The sequence below is a fragment of the Hippocampus guttulatus genome, chromosome 2 (genome assembly GCF_054856545.1).
Source record: "Hippocampus guttulatus isolate MCC_2025c chromosome 2, RoL_Hgut_1.0, whole genome shotgun sequence".
Taxonomy (NCBI): domain Eukaryota; kingdom Metazoa; phylum Chordata; class Actinopteri; order Syngnathiformes; family Syngnathidae; genus Hippocampus; species Hippocampus guttulatus.
Genome location: NC_141262.1, coordinates 11,250,728 through 11,256,791, shown reverse-complemented (window position 1 = coordinate 11,256,791; position 6,064 = coordinate 11,250,728).

Sequence of the window (6,064 nt, the reverse complement as noted above, 5' to 3'; positions counted from 1 at the left end):
TGGATCCAGCGAGCATGAACACTTTGTCAGAACAATGTGGTCATAAGAGAGCTGAGATCTGCAAAAAGTGATGCTGCATGGCTTACCAAAATCTAATTATTCCTAAATTGGACTCAGAGTGGAGTTTTAACTATCAAATCCAGTTTTCTAAATTGCGTTAACACCTCTTAGAGAGGAGGTTTTACCAGTGCAGCAAACATTAACATTTGGAGAAGTAATCAACGAGAAAACCAAAAAGCTATTCGTGCAAGTAATTCCGATGCAGAAAATGAAGAGCCATTGCACAAACAGAAGAAGAACATAGAAAGAAGCTGCTGGTTGAACAATGAATAGGTTTAATGGTCAGGCCAAGAAAATCAAACTGCTAAAAGAAAACATTTTGAGAGCTGTTAAAAAAGCTTTAAAACAACGTTTGAAGACCCTGTAGAGTCGGGTGTGAAACTCGTTTTTTGTTACGGGCCACGTTGTAGTTCCCATGTCGTTTCCATTGTCTGTGGAACCATAGAAATGTTTCATCATGTCCTTATATTATTACATGTACAGTACACAACAAATTAATGGATAACTACCGTGCCACTGAGTAAATGAATCAGGAATGACGGCCATCATTTTTATTGCACCTTCATGTCATGGTGATGCAGTCGCAGCTGGTGGGTCAGAGGTCTGAAGGGTTTTTTTGGAGGGGTGTGACAGTCTTTGCATGAGTGAAAAATCTCAAGGCGCCCTCAGTCTGCACATTTCTTGGCCTCCCCTGAAGGCCCCTGTGGTGGTGAGGGGAGTCTATACACGGAAATGAATGTGTGTCACTCAAAGTGTACACGCAGAAGCAGAGGAAAAGTAAAAAAAATAAAAATCAAGGGTCAGCTGAGGTTGGAACAGGGATTTGAGATGGTGGGGGAAAGTGCAAGAGAAAGCAAGGGTGACGGTATAACCGAGAATAATAAGTCAGTCATTTTAAAAGCTTGGAAGTCAATTTTCAAATTCAGGAGGAGCAATGTGGTTTTCGTCCCGGCCGTGGAACAGTGGACCAGGTCTACACCCTCTGCCATGTCCCCGAGGGTGCATGGGAATTTGCGCTACCTGGCTACATATATTTTGTGGACTTGGAGAAGACATTTGAGCATGTCCCTTGGGGAGTTCTCTGGGTGGGGGGGAGCCGTGATCTCCAACTTGCGCTGGAGCGGTTCACATCCGATTGTGAAGCGCTTGGGATGAACGTCAGTACATCCAAATCTGAGACCATGGTCCTCAGTGGGAGGATGGTGATCTCTACAGGTAAGGGATGAGAGATGAGATTCTGCCCCAAATGAAGAAGTTTCAATATTTTGGTGTCTTGTTTACAAGTGAGGTCAGGATGGAGCATGAGATCGATGCAGCGTCCACATGAGATATTGACTCTGTATGAGTCTATTGTGGTGAAGAAGGAGCTGATCTGAAAGGGGAATCTATCAATTTGCCAGTCAATCTACGTTCCTACCCTTACCTATAGTCACGAGCTGTGGGGTGTGACCGAACGAAAAAAATCCCGCATACCAGAGTTTGAAATGAGTGTCTGGGCTATCGGTTGGAGCTAGAGTGTGAAGCTTGGTGATCTGGGAGGGACTCAGTGTCAAGCCGCTGCTCCCTCACGTGGAGAGTTGCCAATTGAGGTAACTCAGACATCTGATTAGGATGCCTCCTGATCGCCTCCCTGGTGAGTTGTTCCAGGCATGTCCCACTGGCAGGAAGCCCCGGGGATGACCCAGAACACACTGGAGAGACTGTCTCCTGGCTGGCCTGGGAACACCTTGGGATCCCCTTCGAAAGAGCTGGAAAAAGTGACTGGGGAGAGGGAAGTTGATGGTTTGCAGTTCTACCTCACAGTACAGAGGTGTGGGGCTCCATTCCGGGCTCCGGCCTTCCTGTATGGAGTTCGCATGTTCTCCTCATGCCTGCATGGGATTTCTCCGGGTACTCCGGTGTCCTCCCACATTCCAAATGCATGCTATCAATTTTCCCTACCCTGAACTGGTTGCAAGTCAATTGTAGGGCACACGTAGAGAAACAACCGTTCCCACTCACACTCACACCGAGGGACAATTTAGTGCATTCCATTAAGCTGCCATGCATGTTGTTTGATCTATCTATCAAACAGAGAGAGAGAGACAGACGGAGAGAGAATGTCTAGTTTGACAGTAACGAGGTAAAATATTCCCAACCTCTCTCAGCAGTACACCCTCAATAATAAATATATTATTAAATGAATATCACCGAGCGTCATTATCTTTATAAATGCAGATTTAGGCTGTATAAGTGTCCAAGTTAATTGTTTGCTTGCGCAGCAGACTGCCCATGATGACAAATGGAGTCATGAGAGCATATGTAACAACACGTCTCATCTGAACTCAGGTTCACATCATCACCACGCAACCAAGTGATTTCATGGCTGACGCATTCATGCACACAACACAAAATGAAGCCCGTCACAAGCAAGCCAATTGTATTAAGCTACCATCTCCTTCCATCAGAGACACTCTCCTGCAATCCCCTCCCTGTTTCATCTAATGATCATCATCTATGCAGCCTAAAAGCAACCCAGGGGAACAGAGGGAGGCCAAACGCAATCACTCACTAAAAGCTCATTGTTAGGTCTCAACAGCACCGCGGCACACACAACACATAAGACAAACAAGCAGCTACGAGCGTGATCATGTTTGTCAGAACGGGGCCATCTCACACCAAGACCCGTTTCCAGAGCAAACTATTTGAACTTGGTACACATAATATAATTGTAGCGTGGTTATTTTAAGATATCCTTTATTTGTCCCGCAATGGGGAAATTACAATCAGAATTCAGAAAGGAAAAACGCTGGGTAGGGAGAGGGAAAAAAAAACCACGCTCGAACTATCCTCTTCCGAGGATAATTTAAGTCCAGGATAAAAAAGACCCTAGCACATGAATAAGCATTAGACAGTTACAACAAGTCACAAGACATAACATGTATAAGGGGGGGGGGGATAGGGTAACCGCGACGCGCCCGAAAATGACCAGCTGCACGGTCACCGTTGCGCTCCGCATTATCGAACCACGTCACGGAATTTTCTCATATAACGTGTCAATTTGTATGTGAATTCTTTTAATAACGTTACTGATAGTAAACATTCCCGACTACACTCATTGGCCACAACAATGGGTACACCTGAATCTAATGAGGGCAAATAAAATCAACCAATTAGTCAGAGGTGACAAAAGTACTCACATTCTAAATCCCGTAGGAGATATGAAAAGTCAAGTATGAGAGAAGTGAATGGGACATGAGAATTAAATCTTTACCTTCCATTGCTCATTATGGAGAACATGAGTGGGTTACTCACCAACAGACGGACTCACGACTAACTGCAGTTGTTGGTTTACATTCAGCCTTCGGATGCTGCAGTCAACGCATGTGATGTCATGATTGCGAGATTACAATTCCAGCCTGGTCAGTGAAGACTTCGGTCACATTCCTCTCATCTACGAACATTCAACAGACAAAACTTGGAGACTGTGAAATCTGAGAAAATATGACTCTGGACCTCCTGTATGCCAATGCAGAGAGCATAATTCTTGTCTCACTTCTCTGGGAAGTACGTCGACAACCTCATACACCTTCAGACCAATTTATTTACATTTATTTTTATGGACAGCACTTTATTTCAGCCGTGGTTGTAAAGTGCTCCAGAAATAAAGTTGAGTGGAGTTGAGTTTATTTGCGTTACCTCTCTCTTTTTATGGCTGTGTTACACTGTGAAATCTTCGGCGAAGCGGGTTGAAAAATGTTACGAGCCAAATTTGATGTAAGGAGAAGAGTACACATCCACTTTCAAATGTGGGGAGTAATTGTAAAACGTCATCAGGAAAATAAATACTCAAGTACTCTTAGGTACAAATAATATAAAAACCTGCTGAAGTACAATGACAAAGTATTTACACTTCAAGACTTTGTGCCACTAATGAAAAGGCTACCTAAATAAATACTAATAATACCTCTCTCCAAGTCAGCACTACAATCATCAATATACATGTATAGTAACTTGCAGGGGCTGTAGCTGTAGTACAAAGTACGTCCCTGTTGCTCCCAGCTGTACAGTCATCCAGAGGAGGAAAAGTCCCTTTTTGCCCACCAATGCAGACATGCGTCTCTTGGAATGACTGCAAGACTGGTAGCTTGTCATGACAAGTCATCGTTCTGATCCAGTGGACTCAATCAGAATGACGTGGCAAGAACTGCACCTCATAGTCTATTTTTCTTTGTCTTTCATACTCCTTAGACTTCCTCCTCATGTTTGATTCGATTTTTATTTTGGCTATTGGTGAAGTTTGTGTCCCATCTACTTATGTGTCCATGCTCCAGTTTGTAAAATTAGCTCTCAAGTATTTCGTCTGACTGAGTTTCCAACAGAGAAAACTGTATAACTGAAAAAAAAAATCAACATGGCTGTAACATACATAATTGTACCTACAAACACATTTTCCTGAAGGATTCATGGGACAGCGCTGTCTCCAAGGCAGCCCTCTGACACAAAAAGCTTCTCACGTGATCTTCACTTGAGGGAGAAGAAACACTCAGAACACTGCAGCAGAATCCAAAGATAGCAGCACTGACAGCCTTGGATACCAAACACGTGTAGTGGGGAATAAATGTGACATTTACACCATAAACCATGTTCCGATGTCACAGTCAGGCTCATATCCAATGTGTGGGTTATTGAAAAAGCCTCGTCAGACCTCCGCCAAGGAAGCTCCCCATGAATAAGATGAATAAGAACCTCCTCATGAACGACTCTTATGTTGTGCTATTCAGTACTTGACCAAAACAAAGATGTCGATATCAACTATGATAATGTAAAGACCCTCACCTCTGTCATGCATCATCAGTAAATAGTGAGTACACAATTGATCATTTTAAAATTAAATATGGTTTCAAACTTCTTCTCACACACATATGAAAGTTCTGACAGTGAAAAAGTGAGATGCTCCAATTTGTATAAGGGCGTAAGTTCATCCAAATATGAGAAAACATTCCATACAGCAGAACAGTGAAAAAGAAGAAAATTAGTTGATGAAAGGGGGCGTCTGTGATGTTAAAACTTCCAGCTCTTCGTCAGTCACACTTTTAGTCTCGAATTGGTTGTTCTTCCATGAGACAGGTGGTTTTGTAAAAATTAAGTTTAGAGGCACAAGGTACAAGGCACAAGAGCCAGAGAAGGCAGCTTGTTTGGGTTTTTTTTTTCCACAAACCATTTTCCTCCTGTATTACTCTCATGTCATAAGTGATAGCTTTAGCAACTATGGTACAAAAAAAAAAAAAAAGGACTTTTGACAGCAAAGGCTGTCGACATGGTGAAACACACGGCTGGAGATCTGCTGGAAAAATATTAGATTTTTTTTGTCATAAAAAGAAATATGATAATCCATTTTTATAAACATGAAAAACTTCCATTCCCTTTTCTCTGAAACATTGGCTTACAATTAATCATCCTTTTATCAGTTACAATGAGAAAACATGAATATTTCACAATTTGATACAGATGTTATCATGATGGCCCGCATCAAAACTAACCCAAACTATGGATTCATGGATAAAAGATTGGGATTATTTTACAAAAAGTACAAAAGCTAAGGTGATATTTTTTTCCTTAACTCCCTGGAGACTATGGAGACGACTGAAGGATTGTGTTGTCCATGCCGAGCATGTCCCAGTTTAGTTCATAGTGTTTGTTAAACAATGTACATGTCATAAACAAGCACGCTGCACTCTGCCACCAAGCTCGTCTTCTCCTCTTTGGATAAAAGTCTTCACCTGGCGGTACCTCTCCCACTGAGACCTTCCCAACGTCTATATCCATATTAGTGTTCACTTTCCACGACGGTCTGTCTGTCTGTCAGTTTTGATTGTGCATACGTGTCCTCCTCCTCCTCGGCTCGCTTTCGCACACAAGTGTGTGACGCCATGACAGTGATAGATTCTGACAGCTAGGGCAGCTCGCCATGCGACATGGGAAATCCCCTTCAAATAAACGTTTCTCTCTCTGTGGCACACTC